The sequence below is a fragment of the Palaemon carinicauda genome, chromosome 1, assembly GCF_036898095.1.
Source record: "Palaemon carinicauda isolate YSFRI2023 chromosome 1, ASM3689809v2, whole genome shotgun sequence".
NCBI classification, from domain to species: Eukaryota; Metazoa; Arthropoda; class Malacostraca; order Decapoda; family Palaemonidae; genus Palaemon; species Palaemon carinicauda.
The window spans coordinates 100,191,614-100,213,797 of record NC_090725.1 but is presented as its reverse complement, the minus strand read 5'-3'; the positions used below and the strand labels follow the sequence as shown (position 1 = coordinate 100,213,797).

Below are 22,184 nucleotides of genomic sequence, written 5' to 3'. Positions count from 1 at the left end.
CTTTGAGGGAACGTCTGTTCATTGGTTTACACCTCTCACTCCCTTAGGTCCTACGACATTCCTTCTCCCTGGTGCAGGAGAGCCTGAAAGAGGTCTCGGACTAGGCAAGCGACAAGCACGAACAAACGAACCCTCCGCAACACTAAACATGTTTTTCGCACTTTCTTCACTGATATCGCATTTTTTAATAATTTCACATTAGACATGAATAAAGCTGATTTCTACCTGAAGCACGCAATTCTCCCTTAAAACTAAAGGTTAGAATTGCGAAATATATCGTATAATGTAAGCACATTAGTACAAAATGAAACATACAAAAATTAATAAACATATACATATATATCGAATAAAACGGAAATATATAAAGTTAAAAAAATCAGTGACTGGGGAGGAGACTAAAACTAGTTCACTAGGGACTACGTTTTCAATCTCTCACCGTACAGTGCCTTGGGATGAGAATAAAAACTAAAACGTTTGCACAAACTGCGTAGCATAAATAAACCAAACGTTATTTCATCTTTGAAAAACAGCACGAAGACTATTCAAAGAAAGAATTTCTTAAAATATTTCCTAATAATATTCATCTCATCAATCTAAACAAAAATAAAAGTTGAATGGGCTCAACGTTGTTTAACTACATTTTCCAAGTCAGGACTGCCAACAAAGAATAGGCAAAGGCCGCTAATAAACAAAAACATAAAATTTATCTCGGTGTTTAGTATAAATGGAAAGCTAATCGAAGAGGCCTAATAAAGGCGGGTGAGATAAAAAATATATAGAGGTAAATCTATAATTATCAACAATAATTTATAGTGATAAAATAATTACTAAAAGCCTTTAACACACTTCCATACACTGAGGGAAGGGTCGGCCATCTTTTCTCTATGGAAAAACCAGAGCAAGGGCAAAAACTTTTCCTCTCCTTTCAAAAGCATTTCTTTTGAAGATAGTATTGAATAATCCAACACGGCGAAAGCAATAAAACCAAAACCAAGTACTTCACCAATTGGTAGAAACTTGAGGTTAAGCGCGAGCGGAACCAATGTTGTCTCGACCACCAACAGAGAAGAACTGGTTTGGTTGAGAAGTATATGCGGTATCTGGCCGATAGTCAGCGCTGGTGGGCACACCCGGCAGCCTTCATGGCGATCGCTCGCGAGTTTTTGGAATCTGTCGACCGTCGGAGACGTCAGCTATTTATATATTCACCGGCTAAGTTTAATATTTAAAAAACAATATATTCCTTTTATATTATAAGAACTTAAATATTTTGGTTTTTAAGTAGAATTTTACTTTTCATAAATAACGATACAAAGAAATTTGTGATACTGTATCGATTGACTGAGAACTGCGTAGCGTAATTTTAACTGTACGCTAGTTTATTTAAACTCTGAAAATAGATCGATGATTATCTAAATAAAGAACACTAATAGGACAAATATATTCTTAAAAATATATTCCTTTTATATTATAAAAACTTAACTACTTTTAGTTTGTAAGTAGAGTTTACTTTCCATTCTCTGCATCAAAAAAGCAAGGAAAATGCAAGTCATACTAAGTAGTAACTACATAGCTTACGTCATATGACTGACGTCATAGTGTTGGCGGAGTTCCTTCCGCCATTGTTTTCAAGAATAGGTTTGTTAGTTTTACAGTAGGTTGAAAAAACTTCTAATCCTACCTTTTAAGCTATGAAGATAGCGATCAAATACCAAAGAAAATCAAAATAAGCGAATGCCAATAACCAATTTAGTAGTACATCACCAAGATAACTGCCAAAGTTCAGGTTAATAACGAGTGAATATCCAACGATGTTGCCGGCATGAGCGGCAGAGAAAATCTGAGGAAGCATGGAATGGTTCTAAGTAACTTCGCCAGAGGGTGCGCTGGTGTTACACCTGGCTACTCAATCTGCGATTGCCGCGAGTTTTGAATTTCTGCCGGGACGTCAGAGACTAAAGCTATATTTATATAACCACCGGGTAAGTCTTGCATTTTAAACAGCAAAATTGCACTCTAATCCAGGCAGACTTGTATGGCACTGCCAATATGTGTTGGGACAAACCTCAGAGGTCTTGTATCCTGACAGGTGAGGATCCCCCCATTTTCTTTTGATGGCTCCCCCAAGAACAGTGAATGTGGGGAAGGAGAGAGAAGGTCTATTCCCCTGAGAAGGTTGGCGATCTCTGCCGAAATTGGGTCCCTTTCACTCTGATCCTATCACACTCGCAAGTCCGTAGAATCCATGCTAACACCGAAAGAACCCGTTGCCACTGGAGGGGACTTAAGCTATGACTTTTGCCGGGCCAAAGAACTCTGAAGTTCAGGTACCCCAGCAGTCCCACTTGAGGAAGGGACAGTGCTGACCCTAGGGTGTTGGTGGAAGATACTGTACTTTTTTCTTTACTCTGCGGGTGTTGTGCTGGAAAACTGTCTACTATTTATACTTAGCAGGTGTTGTGCTAGAAAACTGTGTACTATATTCTTGAATGTAATAAAATGTAGAACTAGATTTTTATCCTACTTCTAGCTATTCTGAGTACATTTTTTCATTTCTTTCACACATTTTCGATTTTCTTGACAATTCCTATGACCACTACAACAAAGCCGGAATGTTGCTTTCCAGCACTGAAAATAATAAAAACTTTACTGGAAGCACTATGAATTCAGAAAGACTAAATACACTTGCAGCGCTTTCAATGAAGAAAACAAAAAAGGCCTCAAGGGTCTGTCATCCAGAGATCAAGCAGGAAAGAGATTTTTTTTTTTCATATCAACAAGAAAAATTTAATTAATTTTTAAACGATGAATCAAGCTTGAACAGTAACAATTCAGGTTATGCTAAGTAAAATAGTTTCATTTTGTTTTTAGGATTTTATCAAGTTTCTGAATATATTTTCTTATGCTCGTATGTTTCCTGTCATACGATTCCAAAACAAAGGCTACAATTTTTTGGGAGCAGCACCCCCACTGATTTTAGCCATGAGCAGCACCTGGTCGTAAGAGAAAGTTTTCATTTGTTGCTTTCAAGAGTGGAAAAAGCAGGAAAACAATCTCTTTCAGACTTCTCCTTATAACTAGCACCATACTTCTCCAACTGAGAGGGCAACCAATCACTGCAAAAATCTCAAGTGGAAGAATACGACCATCGCTTACCACAGCAAATTGGGCACAAAGAACGAGGATCAATCTTGGGCCCCGCATCATGAAGGCTACACAAGGGCGGCCTTCAAGGCCGAGCCAAGTATGTATACTACCTTGAGCACCACTCGTTTTACTATCACACAAGGTAAGGGAAAAGGAAAGCTGTTAAACAAGGTTAAGCACACCACAACATGGAGAACGATTGTAGCATATGTCCGTTCCAGGTCACAACCAGGAGAACAGTGATCAGTCTCACTAAGGTTGTGGGGCTTGCCCGCAGTGGAGTAAACAGCTGATACCCACACAATGTTACCAGCCTTCCAAGAATTTTTTCTTTCTGGTAGTAGTAAAATGAACTAGAAGTAAACCCTTATTAATGAAAAGGGTTTGTATCTGTGTAGGAACAAGTATCATATTTGGAGAAGCCAGAAGAAAATTTGAATAAGACCAAGAAATTATGCTACTGTTTGTACTGTTTCTAACTAGGTAGGCACTAATTCTTTTTTTTGACAAATTTTGACCCATGGAAGATAGTCCCTTTCATTCATCACTTTCTCTACTAAAACTGATTTAATCGGACTGTAGGAGATAAGATTACCCCAGATCCACACCTCAATAAGGTAATACATGTAGGTCAAGGTAAGGACAAGACATCCTTGGGGAAGTCCTGGGGGCATAACTGATCACCAGTAGGTAAAGACACAGCGTCTAAGTTAGGTTGGGTTGGGAACCTTAGGTTGATTTTATTCAAGCATGAAAATAGATCTGGAATTGCAAATCTGGCCAGGTCCTAATGCTAAGAGAAAATCTGTTAATTTCAAGGGGAAACTCATTGTTCACAAAAGAAAAAAAAAAAAAAAAAAAGGTTGCATAGAAGATAGTGATTTGGCAAGAGGAGGATGATATAAATTGGTTAATATATGATACTCTAATTTCTAGCGAAACTGGAATTCGCTATAAGAAATAGACGAGTGCTGGTTAGTTTGGTATTTTTCTCTTTATGTTTAATAGGGGCTGGGACATAACTTACGTATCAGTCTATTAAAATGGGAAGTATGTTTTTCACACTAAGTCCATTGTTTACATCTGAGAGACTTTAGGGGCCTTATTGCACATGCGTTTCTTCCCATGCTTTGGGGAGCTTTCTCTGCATTTACAATGATGTATTTGTCAGTTGGTTTTTTTAAACCAATTAACAGCTTACAAGTACTTCTTCATAAGTTCCCAGATGTTGTTCTACAACACCCATTTTTCCCCACCTTCGTGTTCAGTTTCAAATTAACCACCATCTTGTAAAGACATATCAAGTGGGAACGCATCAATCAATTTCGAAATTCAGTGTAATTTCATTTTTGGGCTCAAGCCATGACGTCCTGATGGAAGGTTCCTTTTGGTAGCTTCCTTGGGTATATTAACTACAAGGATATTCCCGGAGAATTAAACCACAGGTTATCACAGAATTCTTACTTCTGGTGCGAGTATCCTACAGGTTTCCCTTTAAGACATCGTATATCAACAGGGGACGCATGTATTAACACGCCACATAGCTATCTGCACCCCATATAGAGTTAACACTTCGATATGGAAAGGTGGAGAATAACTGGGGAGCCGTTCCACAGTTACACTCGTCCGTGGCTACTTTTGGTACTCGAAACGTAAACAAACGGGCGCCATTGCTAAATGACGTCACGTCCGTCCTCATCCTTCTGCTTGTAGCTACCTTGCTTAGACGGATTTCCCCTTGTGCGATTTTTATCGACTTGCATCGCCATTATGTCGCTACCTTCTGCCTCGCCTTCTTCTGGAAAGTTGAGTACCAGGTCCCAGTATTGTTTAAATAAGCTCTGGCCGTAAGTAACTTATACTTTTCGTAATATTTCGTGTTTTGTGGCGGAGCTGTGCTGCTACCGGACACGCCATTTTATGGCGTCGCTGTTCTATTGCATGCCTTATTTAGCTAGTCAGAACAGCTTTTTCCGGCCTCTTAACTAATTGATATTGTTAGTTATTTAGTCTTCATAGCTAGGAACTTCATATATCGTGTTTTAACGCTCTATTATCCGGTCATCGCTTGACCCCATACTAGATTGCTAGCTTAGCCCCAAGGCTAGATTGCCTAGCTCTTGTGTTCATGCATGATATATTCCAGTGATCCTAGGTTAAGTTATGAAGATAGCGGCATTATTTATCATACGGTTAACTGTGATGCAAGTGTTTTTCGCCTTCAGGGACCATATAGGGGACCGGTTTGATTGCGTACCTTTCTAACCTAACCTAAATGTAGGAACCCCTATATGCTCCCTTCATCCCCTGCCTACGGGCATTCCCTCTGCGTGGCCATGCTTCCCCTTCTATATAAGGGAATCTTGTCCACAATCAGAGTATTTATCGCTTCTGTCTACCTTAAGGGAATGATCCCCCCTTAGGGTTGCGACCGAGAAAGAGGAACGGCTCTGTCCTTCCTCAGTTGCTTATGGTTAGGTTACTTTCCCTTCCATGCAACTTGCGATGTGTCTTTCAGCCTACCTAGCATGGGATTTAACACTCCTTATCTAGGTTAGGCCTTGGGGGGGGGGCTAGTTCTGTACTGTTATAGTTTGAGACGGTACTCTTGCACCGTTCTCATTCTGGTTACCTACCCTAGGCTAGGGAGCGTCCTCCCTTCCTTGGTGGCCGTTCTTGTACAGAGCCTCCCTATGGAAGACCCCTCTTCTTCTCCCTCCCCACCTATCCCTTTGGTGTAGGCTAGCCTATACATAGGCTGGCCTATACACATCTGTCCCTAGTCCTACAACTCCTCCCTTGGGTGGAGTGATAGGGCTATCTTGATCTCCTGTTGAGCAGGCCGCTCTGGTACATATACCCTTCTTAGCGTTCTATGGGGGTAGCCACTGGCAGCGATTTGTCCAACAGGGGGTTCCCCCTCTTGAGTGTACCCTAACCCTCCCTTGGGTTACCCTGGCACCCGGCCGACTGCCGGCCCCCTGCCATTGGATGCTAGGACCTACTCCTATCATGGGTACACACTCTCCGGAGGGATGCCGGAAGGGTATGTGGTCTTACCCCTGCAATCCCTCCTTATCTGTCTCTCTATCTACCCTGGTGCCGGTCCCTTGTCGCCTCTACTGCCGGCAATACCGCCCTACCCTTTGGTGACTCTCTCTCATAAGATACCCTCCCTCCTCTAAGTCGTCAGCCTTCCGTGTGCCGGGGGGCTGCCGCCTTCCGTCGGCATACAGCCGATGGCCCACCCCTCCATTACCTAGTTGCGGTTGTCCGACCTTCGGGCCGGCCTCCGGCGTGCCGGCATTGATTGCCGGCGGTCTGGGTATTCTACCATATTCTGCTTTATCTTATGAACTGATCACCAAGCCGTCAGCCTTCGGCTGCCGGAGCCACCGCCTCCCGCCGGCGTGCCGCCGCTGTGCCGGCGGTCGCCAAGTTGGTATTATGCTTAGATTCTCAATGTGTCTGCCTTACTGCCTTACACCCTGCTGGAGCGGCGTCCGGCGTTCCGCCGGCCTGCCGGGGCCCTCCAGAAGCACCAAGGGACTTGCACCCCCTCTTCTACCTGTCGACAACATGCCGACAGTCCTACACTGCAGCCAGATGGCTTGGCCACTTCTATGCTTAGGTATTGTCTTACCATTCTACTAGTGGCTGTGCTGTCTTCTTGCACATTACAAATTTCCGGCATACTCTGTGCTTCTTAGCACGGTCGGTTGCCGGAACCTAGATCTATACGGGTTCTCCTACTACCCCTTTAACCCAAGGAACTGAGTGGTCTCAGTCCCTGATACACCTCGCAGGCAATCTCTGCTAGAACTTAGCTTCAACCCACCACGGTGATCCATGCGGATTTCCGTTTTGTGTCCCTCGGTCACAAATGAAATTGCCTATTGATAAGGTTACGGTAACCGACTGGGCGGGATTCACAAGTATGTGTCTATCTACTTCCTTTTCCCGCTCCTCTTCTCAAACATTACAATATTCATGAATTATTTAATGTTAGGTGAAATTTTGACTACTTAAAATTTAACCTTAGAGTAATGTAAGTCATTCTTATGCCTTCCATATACTCATGATCTCTTCCTTTTACAGGAGGAGTATATGAAGTGTGACCACAACTTCTGTGGAGTGAAGCGCCCGGACTTCTACGGGCACAAGGCGTGTCGGACCCACGACAGCAAGAGTCGTCTGGTCGAAGCGTTCGACGATCCTCCTTCAGCGGAGGTGAGGGACAACGTCGGGAGAAGCTACGCAAGTGGGTGCGTGGCTTCCAGAAGAACGCCACCAGACCGTATCTCGCTACCGAAGATTTGAGGGCCTTGCTATTCCCCAAGGCATCGAAAGACTCAGTGGTCCCTAGTGATCAGATTCCTACCGTCCAGATAGTGGTGGAACCTGATGTTGTCATGGCCCAGTCCATGCATGAGTGCCGTCTAGATTCCGACAACGTGGAACGTATGTCGGAAGTGTCGGAAACTACGGAGAGGAACCTCATGGGCGAGGAGCTCGACTATGAGGAAGATCAGGTGGAATACCCTGATTCGGAGCATGAGGTCGCTCCCACTTCTACCCCTGCACCAACTCCTACACCGACCGAGGAATCCCTTCCTTCAACGTCCGCCACCCCGGACCCTATCCCATCAGGCACTCAGGAGATCTTCAAGATGCTTGAAGCTCTCATGGATAAGAAACTTTGCGAGACTCATGAGCTTTTCAAGTCTAACCTCGGAAGTTCTAAGCAACCGAAAAGGATTTTGGTTAAGGACCTCCCTGCCTGCTCGGATACTAACCCATGGAGGTATGCCGAGCACATGCCGATCACCCCGGGCAAGATCTTCATCAGCGAGAAGGTCGGCTCGATCGCGTTTGAAGAAGTGGAGTTCTTCCCGAACTTTGAGGCTTATCCGGACTGTTACGTCCGACTCAGGTCCGAACTTGCCTCTAAAGAAGAGACCGAACCGAAGGAGGTAATTGTGTTCGATCTCTCGAAGGCCCAGGCCCAGGCGGTACTGAAAGCAGTGGAAGAAGGGAAACCTTGCCCTGTACTGGAGGAGTGCAGGCCCTTCTACCTGACTACTCCCCCTGATGATAGGCACTGGAAAGACGTCCAGTCGACATTCACAGTGGGGAAGCTAGAGACTGACGTTGCTGGTCGTCAGTTTAATGAGGACCTCCCAAAACTCAACGATCACCCCCTTCGTAGGGAACATGATACGAAGGAAAGGCTTGCCGCATCTATGTCCCTCCAGGTACAGCTTGAAGTCATGGCCGGTGACACTAGGGTCCCAGACTTCAACATGGTCCTTTCCAAAACGCATCTGGCAACGGTCATGAAGGATCTGTACAGCTTCACTAGGGCTCGTAAAGCCTGTCGTGAATTCGTGTTTGCGAGCACTACAGTGAGACACGAACCCCGGAGGCTGATTTCCTCCAACATCTGGGGTAAACACCTCTTTCCCTCCTCCCTAGTGAAAGAGATCGCCGACAAAGCCGCCACGGAGAACAGGAACCTTCTCCATAAGTGGGGCATGTCGAAGAAAAGGAAATCCTCTCAGGACGACGGCCCTCAACCTAAGAGGAAACCTCTGAAACCAAAACCCCAGCAACGTCAACAGAGATGGCAGTTTCCGGGTTCCGCTACTCCCCAAGTGGCAGCTCAGCCACAACAGACCTTTCAGCTGGTCACCCAACCGGTTCTATCGCAGTCACCGGTCTTCACCCCTGCATTTGAGCAGCAATCCACTACCTTTCGTCCCAAAGGTAGAGGCTCAAGCAGAGGCTCAGGCAGAGATGTGTCTCGCCGTCCCTCCAGAGGCAGAGGAGGAAGGGGAGCTAGCGGCCGAGGTATCAAACCCTCAGGAAGCCAGAAGCAATGAAGTGCTTCCGGTGGGAGGAAGACTCCGCCAATTCCAGAATCGTTGGACCTTCGATCCCTGGGCACACAGCATCGTCAAGAAGGGACTAGGCTGGAGCTGGACTCAACCACCCCCAACCTTCCAGCAATTCTTCCAACAGTCAACCCCCCTCCTGGAAGAATATGTCCTAGAACTCTTGAACAAGAAGGTGATAAGGATGGTAAAGTCAACCAGGTTCCAAGGGAGACTATTTTGCGTCCCCAAGAAGGACTCCGACAAACTCAGAGTCATTCTAGACTTATCCCCCCTCAACAAGTTCATCGCGAACAAGTTCAAGATGCTGACTCTTCAACAAATACGGACCCTTCTGCCTCAAGGGTCCTACACGGTCTCAATAGACCTGGCGGATGCCTACTGGCACGTTCCAATGAACCATCACGCTTCCTCCTACCTAGGATTTCGACTCCAAAGGAAAAGCTACGCCTTCAGGGCCATGCCCTTCGGGCTCAACGTGGCCCCATGGATCTTCACCAAGCTGGCAGACGCCATCGTTCAACAGCTACGCCTTCGCGGCGTCCAGGTGATGGCCTACCTAGACGACTGGCTGGTCTGGGCGACATCGCCCGAAGATTGTGTACGATCCTGCAACAAAGTCACCCAGTTCCTAGAACACCTGGGATTCAAGATAAACACCAAGAAATCTCGCCTCTCTCCAGCTCAGAAGTTCCAATGGTTAGGAATCCATTGGGATCTTCAGTCACACCGCCTTTCCATCCCACAGAAGAAAAGGAAGGAAATAGCAGGGTCTGTCAAAAAACGGCTGAAATCCAAAAGGATCTCAAGACGACAGCAGGAACAAGTTCTAGGCTCTCTACAGTTCGCCTCTGTGACAAACCCAGTGCTTCGCGCACAGCTAAAGGATGCCGCGGGAGTCTGGAGACATTCTGCATCCATCGCTCGAAGAGACCTCAAGAGACGGCTCCCAAACAGACTTCGGTTACTCTTAAAGCCGTGGTCGGAAGCAAAGGCCCTGAAAAGGTCCATTCCTCTTCAACACCCACCTCAATCACTCAACATCCACACGGACGCTTCGCTGGAGGGTTGGGGAGGTCCCTCCCACCAACAACAGGCTCAAGGGACATGGTCTCCCCTATTCAAGACGTTTCACATCAACATCTTGGAGGCCATGGCGGTCCTTCTCACTCAGAAGAAACTCTCTCCGCCTCCCTCGATCCACATCCGTCTGACTCTGGACAACTCGGTGGTAGTCAGATGTCTCAATCGTCAGGGCTCGAGATCGCCCCAGATAAATCAGGCGCTTCTTCCGATCTTCCGTCTGGCAGAAAAGAAGAAATGGCACCTGTCTGCAGTTCACTTACAAGGATTCCGCAACGTGACGGCGGACGCTCTATCACGGACAAGCCCAATAGAGTCGGAATGGTCTCTAGACGCAATATCATTCTCCTTCATCTCTCGCCAAGTCCCAGAACTTCAGATCGATCTCTTCGCAACGAGCGACAACAATCAACTTCCTCTCTATGTGGCCCCCAAGGCAGAAGCAGTGGACGCCATGTCACTGGATTGGAACAGATGGTCCAGGATATACCTGTTCCCTCCCACCAACCTTCTGCTGAAAGTCCTCTCCAAACTGAGAACCTTCAAAGGGACAGCGGCCCTAGCGGCTCCCAAGTGGCCCTGGAGCAATTGGTACCCCCTGGTCCTGGAGCTGCAGCCCAAGCTGATCCCCCTCCCGGGCCCAGTTCTCTCTCAGCAAGTACAGAAGTCGACTGTCTTTGCTTCATCACTGGAAGTCAGGGACCTTCATCTCATGATTTTCTCTCCCTAGCCACGAAGAAAAGGTTTGGGATCTCAAAGAAAAGTCTAGACTTCCTCGAGGAATACAAGACCGAATCCACACGACGGCAATACGAATCATCCTGGAGAAAGTGGGTCTCGTTCGTCAAAGCAAAAAACCCTACGGAAATCACCATTGATTTTTGCATGTCCTTCTTCATTCACCTTCATGGACAAGGCTTAGCAGCCAACACGATTTCTACCTGCAAATCGGCTTTGACTAGACCACTACTGTACGCCTTCCAGATTGATCTGTCCAGCGATATCTTCAATAAACTACCAAAGGCATGCGCTCGACTACGCCCAGCACCTCTGCCAAAACCTATCTCCTGGTCCCTGGACAAGGTGCTCCATTTTGCCTCTAACTTGGACAACGATTCGTGCCTTCTCAAGGATCTGACTCAAAAAGTTATATTCCTTTTTGCTCTCGCCTCGGGAGCCCGAGTCAGCGAAATATGACAAATTCGAAGATAATTTGTATTTTTCCTAACCATACAAACCTTAGCTATTTACAAAGGGTTTTTACTTTTAGCGCAGCTGAAATGACGAGCCAATAGTTTTTAACGAGGGTTAATTACCCCCGCGCTAGTTAGCGGGGGGTGGGGAAGGGTAGCTTGCTACCCCTCCCCCCTCCACACACCGGTGACTTGCTTCACTTCACTTAGAGGTAGGACTTGACTTGGGGGTCAGGGATGGCGGGCACATATGTGTAAATAGCTAAGGTTTGTATGGTTAGGAAAAATACAAATTATCTTCGAATGTCATTTGTTCCGTAACCGAAATACAAACCACGCTATTTACAAAGGGTGACTTACCCCTTAGGAAGGGTGGAAAGTCCCCAGCCTTACTGACTTCGGCTTGCCCGGGGGCTCGATCCCTTAGTGAGCAGCACTATAGAGAGGGAGCCCCTGTACCTCACAGGTTCCTAGCATCGCTAGGAACGAGTGGCCTACATAAGTAGTGTGAGGAGGAGAGTGTGACTCGTCCTATGAAGTTGACCTTGAGACCTTCAGATAGGAATTCTAGGATAGGACGTTCCCCATACCACCTCGTCAGGGTATGGGAGACGCAACAGTATTAAGCTTAATACTAGGAGCACAAAGAAGCATGGGTTACCTGTAGAGGTCGAGGTCAGCTATGCGAGGACCAGGATGCTGCTTCCCCAAGAGAGGGGAGAATGAAGAAAGAAGTAAGGGTCAGACATACTCTTTCATTCACACAGACTAAGACCGGGTAACAACGCCCTCAACCTACTGCTACTTGTCCAAAAAGGAGCCTGAGGTTAGACCAGCTGTTGTGCAGCCACCACAGGGCCGATAGAGAACGTATCGAGGCTCCTGTGGGTCACGTCTTGCAGGTAGTGGGCTGTGAAGGTTGTTTGACGCTTCCAGACCCCCGCTTGAAGTACCTGCGTCACAGAGAAGTTTCTCTTGAAGGCCAGGGATGTAGCAATACCCCTGACATCGTGGGCCCGAGGGCGACGTGACGGAGGAGGGTCAGGATTCAGGGCATGGTGGATAACCCTTCGAATCCAAGCAGAGATGGTGTTCCTTGTGACCCTCCTCTTTGTCCTGCCTGCGCTCACAAACAAAGCTCGCACATGAGGACGGACTGCAGCCGTTCTCTTCAAGTAGTACCTCAGACACCTCACTGGGCATAGTAGCAGCTGGTCTGGGTCGTTTGTTACAGAACGGAGACTCGCGATCCTGAAAGAGTCGAACCAAGGATCCGGCACTCCAGGATTCTGAGTCTTGGCCACAAACTCAGGGACGAACCTGAACGTTACCTCCCCCCATCCCCTTGAATGGGCGATGTCGTACGAGAGACCATGAAGTTCACTAACTCGCTTGGCCGAGGCCAAGGCGAGTAGGAAAGCCGTCTTCCAAGACAGGTGGCGATCGGAGGCCTGGCGTAATGGCTCGAAGGGAGGTCTCTTCAGAGACCTGAGAACTCGAACCACGTTCCAAGGAGGGGGTCTCACTTCCGACTGGGGGCAGGTAAGCTCATAGCTACGTATGAGTAAAGAGAGTTCTAGCGATGAAGAAATATCCACGCCCTTCAATCTGAAGGCCAAGCTTAAGGCTGAGCGATAGCCTTTCACTGCTGAGACAGAAAGGCGCATTTCTTCTCGCAGATAACACAAGGAAGTCCGCTATTGCTGGAATAGTGGCATCGAGTGGAGAGATACCCCTTCCACGACACCAACCACAAAAGACTCTCCACTTCGCTTGGTAGACTCCCTCAGAGGACCTTCGCAGGTGCCGAGACATTCTCTCCGCAACCTGTTGCGAAAAGCCTCTCTCCGCGAGGAGACGCTGGATAGTCTCCAGGCGTGAAGCCGAAGCGAGGCTACGGCCCTGTGAGGGACACCGGAGTGGGGTTGTCTGAGAAGCTCGTGTCGTGGAGGAAGCTCCCTTGGGAGTTCCGTCAGGAGTTGCAGAAGGTCCGGAAACCATTCCGCGTGATGCCATAGCGGAGCTACTAGAGTCATGGAACAGTTGACCGATAGTCTGGTCCTGTTGAGCACCCTTCTCATCAGACAGAATGGTGGGAAGGCGTACACGTCGATGTTGTCCCACCGTTGCTGGAAAGCATCTTGCCAGAGTGCCTTGGGGTCCGGGACTGGTGAGCAGTACAGGGGCAGCTTGAAGTTCAAGGCTGTCGCGAACAAGTCCACCGTCGGGGAACCCCACAAAGTCAGGACTTTGTTGGCTATCTGAGGATCCAAAGACCACTCGGTACTCACTATCTGCGAAGCCCTGCTCAGACTGTCGGCGAGCACATTCCTCTTGCCAGGAATGAAGCGAGCTGATAGTGTTATCGAGTGGGTTTCGGTCCACCTCAGAGTCTTTACTGCAAGATGGGATAGCTGTTGCGAAAAAGTGCCTCCCTGCTTGTTGATATAAGCCACTACCGTGGTGTTGTCGCTCATCACCACCACGGAGTGACCCGCCAGGAACCGTTGGAACTGTTGAAGGGCCAGAAAGACGGCCTTCAATTCTAGCAGGTTGATGTGTAGGCACTTTTCTGATTCTGACCAAAGGCCTGAGGCCCTCTGGTTCAGAACGTGCGCCCCCCAACCTTCTTTTGGCGCGTCCGAAAACAGAGTCAATTCCGGGGGGAGGACGAGAAGACTCACTCCCTTTCGCAGGTTCTCGTCGGCTAGCCACCACCGCAAGTCCGTCTGTTCCAGAGACCCCATTGGGATCAGTGTCCGGGGAATCGGATCCTTGATTCCACCGGGACTTGAGCCGCCATTGAAGGGATCTCATCCTGAGGCGGCTGTTTGGAACCAGACGGGCCAGGGAGGATAGGTGGCCCAAGAGACGCAACCACGATTGGGCGGGGAGTTCTTTTCGCCTGAGGAAAGGTTCCGCCACCCTTCTCAGCCTTGCTATCCGGTCGTCTGATGGAAAGGCTTTGTGGAGATTGGTGTCTATTAGCATGCCTAGATAAACCAGTCGTTGGGACGGCTGCAGAGAGGACTTCTCGAGGTTTACCACGATCCCCAGATCCTGGCAAAGATCTAGAAGCCTGTCTCGGTGTCGAAGAAGGGTCGACTCCGAGTCTGCTAGGATCAGCCAATCGTCTAGGTAACGAAGGAGACGAATGCCGTTCCTGTGCGCCCAAGTCGAAATCAGGGTGAACACTCTGGTGAACACCTGAGGAGCTGTGGAGAGACCGAAACACAGCACCTTGAACTGGTAGATCTTGTTGTCTAGGCAGAATCTCAGGTACTTCCTGGAAGACGGATGGATTGGGATCTGGAAGTACGCATCCTTTAGATCCAGTGTACACATGAAGTCTTGTGGTCTCACCGCAAGTCTGACCGTGTCTGCTGTCTCCATGCTGAACCGGGTTTGTTTGACAAACCTGTTCAGAGCCGAGAGATCGATGACGGGTCTCCAGCCTCCAGTAGCCTTCTTTACAAGAAAAGAGTCGACTGAAGAAGCCTGGAGAGCCGTCCACGACCTCCTGGAGAGCACCCTTCTCGAACATGGTCTCGACTTCGGCCTGAAGGGCCAGCCCCTTTGCCGATCCCATGGCATAGGAGCTCAACGACACTGGATTCGCTGTCAGGGGAGGTTGAGATGACGTGAACGGGACGCGATAACCTTGGCCGATCACTGAGACCGTCCAAGCATCGGCCCCGAGATGTTGCCACCTGCGGACGCAACGCTGAAGGCATCCCCCCCACAGGTGGACACGCAGGGGGACTGCCACCCCTAGGGCTTGCGGCCGCGGCCGCCACCCCTAGAAGTCTTGCCTCCCCTGGAGGACTTACCGTCCCTCTTGACCTTGGCTGGAAAGGGCTGGGGCTTAGACACCACTTTCTTAGCTGCCGGTGCCTGTTTGGGAGCCTTACGAGGCTGTTGCTGCTGTTGTGGCGGGGCTGGAGGCTTATAGGGCCGAGTTGTAAGGGCCCTGTGGAGGAGGGAGTCCGTGCTGGATTTCCTCCACCTCTCAGCCGTTCGCTCCAAGTCTTGAGGCTCAAACAGGCTCTCCCCCAGGAGGGAGGCATGTCGGAGCCTACACACATCTACGGCAGGGACCTTCGGATGGAATCTCTCGGACACAGCATCGCGACGCTTCAACACCGAGTTGGCCCACAGGGTGGTAACCTGGTGCGCCAAAAACTCGATGGAGCGGGTGCCCGAGAGCAAGGAGGTCTCTAGGGCCTTCCTATTGGTCTCCTTGGACAAGTCCTCCGATCGCAATAGGATGCCCAGAGATCCTAACCAGAAGTCCAGCCACGACGTGGCCTGCATGGCACACTTAGCGACCTTCTCGTGGTTAAGGATCTCTGCCGCCGAGAACGACACCTGCCGGGCAGAGAGTTTCTCCAAGGGAACTCCCTTCACCAGCTCCTCCACAGAGTGATGGAGAGGAAGAGCAAGGTTGTGCTCACCCAGGATCTCGAAATACCTCCTCTGCTGAAGGCGAGGAGGAGGGATGAGTTTGTTCCCGGCAGTGGAACGACTGGAGGAGGCAAGAAGTGCGAGCTGAGCATTGGCCCTAGCTCTGGCACTCTTCAGCCCCCGAGACCAGGGCAGAGCTGCACTGGTCTTAGGGGCCTTCCGAACGTCAAACACTTCATCCAGAATCGTGTCTTTGCCTTCACGGGGGGGAATGACTGGATCCGTAAGAGTGTTAAGTTGCCTTATCAGGCTTAGGACCTGCCAGAAGGCATGTTCGGACTCTTGCTGTTCTCCTCCCTGCGGGCTGGCAGCTAAGTCTCCTGCCCCAGGAATCTCTTCCTGGAGTGATACGTGGACATTCCCCTGGGTAGTCGTGGGTTCCTGTCGAATCCTTGCAGAGGATTTAGGGATGGTCTTGGAATCCTTGGGTTCCCTCCTAGGAGGGATACAGGATCCCAACAACGAGGTTCGAGGGGCCCCTTCCTCACGAGACGATTCTCCTGCCTGAAGCAAAGTCTCCCCCCCTGGTGCCGAGGGGAAGACTACCGCCCCACTGGACTCACCTGAGGACGGAAAGGCCTCGTCCACGGGAGAAGGAGAGAGTACTCGTGCAGGAGAGGGGACCCTCGAGACCGACCTCTTGGGAACCAACTTCGCCCTGGGGGAAGTCACCACGAAGTCCACTCCTCTCTTTCTCTTCAGCGTAGGAGAGACAGCCGCTGGTTTGTTACCCTGGCCGGCGAGTGCTGGTTTCATAACCCTCACTAACGCCCGTGCCAGCGGACCAAACCAAGTCTGCTGCTCAAAGGACACAGAGTCCGAAATCCTCGCTAAGGTGAAAGGGATCGGGCGATCCTTTGGAGTGGACACGACGGTACCTGCCTGAAAAGAAGGTGGGGAAGAATGCTGTAATGACCTGTCCTCGTCCTGCAATACCAACCTGTGCTTGGATGGAGGTGATCCCGAGTGCCGTCTAGGAGCACGCGTCCCTGCTGCTACCACCGGCTGTGGAATTCGCCGCGAACTATGGTCGCGCGAGGGTGAACGGTCGCGCAAAGGCGAATGGTTGCGCGGGTGATCGCGCGGGCGCACAGGCGAGCGGGCGCGCAGGCGAGCGGTCGCGCGGGCGCGCAGGCGAGCGGTCGCGCGGGCGCGCAGGCGAGCGGTCGCGCGGGCGCGCAGGCGAGCGATCGCGCGGGCGCGCAGGCGAGTGGGCGTGAGGGTGGGCAGGTAAATGAACACGTGTCCGAGGCGACGAACGCAAGCGATGGCACGACGGCGAGGGATCGTGCTGCCGCGTAGGTGAAGAAGATCGCTGGCGATAATGACCGCGTGATGGTAAGCGATGGCGAGCAGCATGTGTAGGTGAATGATCGCGCGCAAGAGGGCGGTCGTTCAGGGTTGTGCGATGAGGAGCAGCATGCGTAAGTGGGCGATCGTGCAGGGTTGTGCGATGGCGAGCAGCATGCGCAGGTGAATGATCGCGTGAAAGGGTGCGATGGTGATCAGCATCCGCAGGAGGGCGATCGTTCAGGGTTGTGCGATGAGGAGCAGCATGCGTAAGCGGGCGATCGTGCAGGGTTGTGCGATGGCGAGCAGCATGCGCAGGTGAATGATCGCGTGAAAGGGTGCGATGGTGATCAGCATCCGCAGGAAGGCGATCGTTCAGGGTTGTGCGATGAGGAGCAGCATGCGTAAGCGGGCGATCGTGCAGGGTTGTGCGATGGCGAGCAGCATGCGCAGGTGAATGATCGCGTGAAAGGGTGCGATGGTGATCAGCATCCGCAGAAGGGCGATCGTTCAGGGTAGTGCGATGAGGAGCAGCATGCGTAAGCGGGCGATCATGCAGGGTCGTGCGATGGCGGGCAGCATGTGTAGGTGATCGCTGGCGAGCAGAAGGTCGACGCGTGTCCTGTGAGAGGACAGGTGGTGCGGCGCGTTCACGAGCAGGAACGGGAAGATCGCTGGCGCGTTGGCGAACATGTGTTTCTGACACACGCGCAGCACGATGTTGCGTAGCCACAGGACCAGGTGGATGGTGAGCAGGGAGTTCAGCAGGAACTAAAGGGTGGTCAGAGACCGCAGGGCGATGGTCCTCAAATGAGCGCTGACGCTCGGAGGAGAGCTGACGAGCAGGAGAGCGCTGGCGAGGGGGGTGAACATCAGGAGAGAGCCGACGAGCAGGTGAGCGTCGGCGAGCAGGAGAGTCTTGGCGAGCAGGAGATCGTCGACGAGCAGGAGATCGCTGGCGAGCAGGAGATCGCTGGCGAGCAGGAGAGCGCTTGTGCGCTGGCCCTGCTCGCGTAAGGGAAGAATCCCTTAGCCCCGAAGGGACCGTTGCCCGTCGGGTGACGAGTTCTCCAGAAGGCGAAGATCCGGCAGGAGATGGTGAGCGGTCTGCAGAGAGGTTCAAGGAGGGCAGAGCAGTCGGTTGAGGCTGACGAGGAGAGTCCCCCCCGGAAGATGAAGACCCAAAAAGGCGCCTCTTAGTCCCCCTGTAAGGGGAAGGGAGGCCCTTGTGGCGTAGAGGGCGGTGAGCCTTACGGCGGAGGCGGCCTCGGGGGAGATCGTCGGGACCATCGGTCCTCCGAAGGGGAGTCTCCTTCAAAACACTTCCCTCAAAAGGAAGCTGGGCAGCAGTCGAGACCGAAGGACTCACTTCCCCCTTCGAAGGATGCACGGAAGGAGGAGGAGAGCCTAGAGCACCATCACCAGCAACAGCACCTGCGTCGGAAGGCCCAGCCACGTCGGAGGCCTCTGTCACCACGACGTCAACAATAGACAGAGGGTCTACCTCCGCTACCACCGGCGACTGTTTAACAGTGGCCCCCAACGAGACAAGGTCAATAAGAGCGACCCTGGAGGGCAAGCCCTTAAGCCCCAGGGACGACCATATCTGTAAAAGATCATCACTGGATAAGGCATTATTATCAATAACCTCCCCCGGAGGAGGAGGGGGAACCGCCTCGCTATGGGAGGCGACGCCCTCTCCCCCCACCGAAGGTAGGGAAACAGAACAAGGGCCTGCGCTCCCACTCGGACGACTCTCCTTAGGAGGCGGACGAGGGGGAGCTTCGGAGGAGGTTTGGGCGGCGGAAGAAGAGTCCCGAGAACCTTCCTCCTTCAAGGCTAACCCCGGAGGAGAACGGTCTCTCTTGGACTTCTTCTTACGCCGACGGCCAAACCTCTCCCACTGGGAGGCAGACCACTCCCTGCACTCACGGCACATGTTATCCTGGTCGCACCGTCGGCCCCGACATTGAGGGCAGAGGGTGTGAGGATCCGTAATCACGTCCGACATGAAAGTCCCACAAGGACGGCCGGCAACTCCAGGGCATGTCCGCATATTAAATAAAAGAAAATAACTGAAGGTCAACTTCCAACCAATCACACAAGCTGAAAAGAAAAAGAAGAAAATTAAAGGCTGTCACGAAGGCGATGAACAGACACGTCTGATCACCGCCGAGCCAAAAGTGAAGTGGAGCAAGTCACCGGTGTGTGGAGGGGGGAGGGGTAGCAAGCTACCCTTCCCCACCCCCCGCTAACTAGCGCGGGGGTAATTAACCCTCGTTAAAAACTATTGGCTCGTCATTTCAGCTGCGCTAAAAGTAAAAACCCTTTGTAAATAGCGTGGTTTGTATTTCGGTTACGGAACAAAGTGGTATTATCAAGAGACGAGGGTCATATCCTGTTCACAGATTCCGGAGAACTTACCTTCTTCCCTGATCCGACGTTTCTCGCAAAAAACGAATTACCCACCAAGAGATGGGGCCCCTGGAGAATCTGCCCCCTAAAGGAAGATGTCTCTCTATGTCCAGTAGAGTTTCTCAAGGTCTATCTTCGAAGAACTTCAGACTTTGGTGGAGGCCAACTCTTCAAAAGAGAAACATCGGGTAGCGACCTGTCACTGAAACAACTAAGAGCGAAAATCACCTACTTCATTCGCAGAGCGGATCCTGACAGTACACCCGCAGGTCACGATCCTAGAAAAGTCGCATCTTCTCTGAATTTCTTCCAGAGTATGGATTTCGAAATCCTCAAGAGCTTCACAGGATGGAAATCTTCGTGCGTTTTCTTCAAGCACTACGCGAAGCACGTGCATGAAGTCAAACATTTCATGGTAGCCGCAGGTAGTGTTATGAAACCTGCAGTTTAACTCTGCATAAAATAGCGAGTTACTTGGGACTTTAACTCTATGGATGCCTGTGTTGACCCTCGTGTGATACATAGTGATTTCATGGACACTTAGTGTTTCTAATAGACTGTTCTTTCCAAGGTGAAATGTCATAGATTTCACATGAGTGCCACATGCCTAGAGCATGATGTGTTTTTTCCTTTTTTAAAGACTGACGTTCCTCTGGAACTTGTGCTTTCTAAAAATTTGAAATTTCTTTCAGATTCAAGATTGAAGTCTTCTAATTTCTATGTACATTATTTATTATTGTAAATTAACTTTACATCCTTTATTGCATTTATTACTACTATAACCTGCAATTTATGAAATAAAATGTCTATTTTATTACTTGTGCGTCTCTCTTCGCTCCTATTTACACTATGAAATACATGAATGTCATAGTTTCATTTACCCCTTTCCTTTGAAATGAGAAGAATAATATGTTTTGTCTGTATTATATACTCACCTATGCTGTGTAATATTCCTAATTGAATACTTACCTACACCATACCTTCGAGACCAGATTGTTTTCTAACCATGGAATATAATGATTAACCATCACTCATCTACTGTTGAGAAAGTTCCTACACGAATATTGACCATTCTGTCTTGTCTCCGAGTCCTTCACGAACTCTCCGCAGGGTGAGTAGCCCTTCGATGACCACTTTGAATTTTGGTATAACCCGTTGGGACTTCTCTGCCAGGGGGGGCAGGAAGCTGGATCCCCACGGAACCTCTACCGAGGTCACATTACATACCTCTATTCAAAGCCCTTGGCACTTACTCTAATAAGGGGAAATTTTCCACGATACATTGATTCTCTGGTACTCTTCCATAAGGACGTCATGGCTTGAGCCCAAAAGACGGATTTTGAGCGAAGCGAAAAATCTATTTTTGGGTGAGATAGCCATGACGTCCTGATGGACCCTCCCTGCTATTCTAGTCCAGCCTTTCAGGCCCCGCCCTGTCCTGCTGTATCATGGAGATTAGCAAGGAGCTGGCATCAGGATGAGGACGGACGTGATGTCATTTAGCAATGGCGCCCGTTTGTTTACATTTTGAGTACCAAAAGTAGCCACGGACGAGTGTAACTGTGGAACTGCTCCCCAGTTATTCTCCACCTTTCCATATCGAAGTGTTAACTCTATATGGGGTACAGATAGCTATGTGGCGTGTTAATACATGCGTCCCCTGTTGATATACGATGTCTTAAAGGGAAACCTTTAGGATACTAGCACCAGAAGTAAGAATTCTGTGATAACCTGCAGTTTAATTCTCTGGGAAAATCCTTGTAGTTAATATACCCAAGGAAGCTACCAAAAGGAACCTTCCATCAGGATGTCATGGCTATCTCACCCAAAAATAGATTTTTCACTTCGCTCAAAATCCGTTTTATGTCGCCAATTGATTATGATGGAAATGCTCTCCGTTCAGTGTAAAGCTACTGTTACTCTTGTGTAATTGAAAAATAACAGCGAAATACTGCCTCAAAGGTCCAATTCTGACTTAATTTTCTTGGAAGGCCAGCAAATTTTCTACTGCAAAGCTTTTGTAAAGATTGGAGGAAAAAAAAAAAAAAAGGGCGACGGTTCAATCATAAGGTAAAGAATTATTTGTGATTTTCTTTTTCATAATGGAAGGATTTATTTGTGATTTACTTTATCATGATGTAAGGATTAATTTGTGATTTACTTTTAGTTTGCGACCTGGGAATAGGGGGTTGTCCAGCTAGCGGTTGTGACCTGAGAACAAGGGTCCGGGCGCCCCCGGTAGGGGCTGTGACCTGGGAACTACATACTAGGTTAGGTTGGGTGGGTTTGTTAGTTTCTGTACCCTTTTACAAATCTCAAGTGTTAAATAATCTTGTTTAGCCAGTTTTCAGCCATTTACATGAACCATATATTTTTCAAACTGGTTATCTTGGGCTTATTTTGCATTTCTGACCATTATCATTGCTGTAAATAAATTGTTTGACATTTCACCACCCAAAAAACCGTGGTTTCCCACTGGGGTCCTGCATAATTGTCTTTATATAAGGGGGTCCAAACACTTATGAACGGGTGGTTTGCCCCAATAATCATGGTCAGAAATTCATAAAACAAAAGATAGCGAGTAGGAAAAATATATGGTTCATGTATTTGGCTAGAAATTAAAGTATCATATATTTACCGATTTAAATAGGTCACATGTAGGTGGTTTTTGTGATAACATTGATCCTACCCTTATCTT

At 49.4% G+C, this 22,184-nt stretch overlaps 1 protein-coding gene across 1 annotated transcript in view; it reads right to left on the bottom strand.

The window, feature by feature from the left end:
* LOC137650128 (zinc metalloproteinase nas-4-like) overlaps positions 1 to 22,184 on the bottom strand; it is a 241,460-nt gene that overhangs the window by 201,689 nt on the left and 17,587 nt on the right. The window lies entirely within an intron of this gene.